Here is a 2,133-nt window from a genome sequence, read left to right on the forward strand (position 1 = left end):
GGCCTCTGGGCACAGCTCAAGATTTTCTCCACCCCTCCCTGCTTCCAGCACACAGGATGAGCTGGTCTGACCTCCGGAAGCCAGTCTCAGAAAACACTTAGCGAAGCCCTGAGTTAGGAGTATAAATGGCTTGGATGACGGTCACCTGCAGTGCTGCCAGCACCATCAGAGTGACAGCACTGGTGTGTGTGCAGCTCGAGGGGACAGCTTCTGCCTGAACTGTGGAGAAGAGTAAATGCGCGCTGCCCTGAGCACCTTACAGCCAGTCCTGGTTATGACATTTAAGTCGCACGCCTTGATTTTACATATTCCCCACATTTTGTTATTTCTATACAACTGACGTTCTAGACGTGCTACGTTTGCCCAGTGGCTTTGAGTGCCTCCTGCACACACACCTGTATCCTGGAGATTCATGCCTTATAATAGGAAAGTCTCAGGTTAGGCAAGGCGCCAAGTCTGTTAGGCACAAGTTGGTTCCCTCATGGTTTGACCCAGTTCAGTAATGTAGAAAACTATGGGTGGATTTGAGGGCAAAGCTGGACATAGTGTCCATTTTCTCAAACCGTAGACAACATGGGACAATGGCAGGTGGAGAATCAGGGATGCGGATCAAATTTCTCTTGCCATGGAGATATGACCATCTCCTTAAAGACAGTGGGTGAAGGGGAGAACCTGAAGATGGAGTAATGGCTATGTCACTGGACTCCCAAGTAGCCAACTGCGGTTCGAGTCTCAGACCAGGTGGCTTAAAACACACCAGGGGCACCAGCACATGGTGTAATGGTTATATCGCTGGACTCCCACGTAGTCGACCGTGGTTTGAGTCCTAGACCCAGCAGGGCACATGTCCGTGTGTACCTAAGATCATGAGAGGAGAGAGGAGGAGGAGGGATTGCGGTGTGGCCATCCCCCTGGGGGATGATTTCTTGCTTTCTATCTCTCTCTCTCTGTCTTTCCAGCGAACAGTAAGCATACATGTCCTATAGCAAAAACCTCTTAAACACACACATACACACACACAACTCACACCAGGCACGTGTGTGTGCATGCTAAAAATTCTGAAAGAAGAAGGGAGGAGAAAGGACTGTGGCGTGGCCATCCCCCCTTGGGGGGTGATCTTTCGCTTTCTGTCTCTTTGTCTCTCTCATGAACATATGTACCCTAGAGCAAAAATCTCTCTCACAATAAAAAAGGAAAACAGTAGGAGGCCAAAGACCTCCCACTTAAGGCTTAACTCTCTGCTCTTGACTTGGTCAGAAAAAAAGTTTAACCTGTACGACCTAGCCTGCCATCCCTCTCCAAATGTACAACATCTAAGCCCAACCAATTTACACACAGGAGGCGGAAGACCAGAGGCTTCTGACCCAGGCTTAAATCCCACAGCTCTAGTTTGTCCTGCAGAGATGCATTCTTGCTCTCAGCCATTCGCTTACATAGTACTTAATTAAGCACTAACTTGTGCCAGGCCTCCTCCTCACTCTAGGGACGATGAGTTGTGCAAGACAGCTTCCTACCCGGAGGACATTGAGTCCAACACAGGCGTTCACAGCCTACATTCCCTCAGCTAAGAGTGCTATTACAAGTCTTGATTCCAACCTTACAACGAAGCAACAACAGCAAACTAAAAAGTTTTATCTCAGTAGAGTAGAGGGTATTTTCAAAGTAAGGATTTATTGAACAAATTAATATTGGTCAAGCTATGTGCCAAAAAGCTGCAGGTGATGGGCAAAGTGCTCTAGGAAGAGAAGAGCAAGCACCGCAGAGCTCCCTGCCCCAGGCTCTGCTTGGGACACCCCCGCAGGTGTGCTGAGCAGAAGCCTGTGTCCACTGTGTGTGGGGCGTGCTGTAAGGACAGCTGTTCAACAATGAACTGTTTCTTAGTTTCTACCGAGGTGGCAATAAAAAGCACTGCCCAAGGGCTGGGGGAGAAACTGAAGCCTCTTTTTTGGGTGAAGTCTGGAGACACACAGCTTAGTCTCCTTTGATATGAAATGGTTTAATGGTGAGAGGATAAGATTGCCCTGGAGTTCTGGGAAAATCAAAGGGCTCTATTCATTTCTTTAAGGAAGAAAAACTGATTGAAGTTTTGGTGGATTCCAGCCAGTACCTAGGGCAGAAAAGATTCAGAAATGA

Source organism: Tupaia chinensis, unplaced genomic scaffold (assembly GCF_000334495.1).
Source record: "Tupaia chinensis unplaced genomic scaffold, TupChi_1.0 Scaffold000437_1, whole genome shotgun sequence".
NCBI lineage: Eukaryota > Metazoa > Chordata > Mammalia > Scandentia > Tupaiidae > Tupaia > Tupaia belangeri.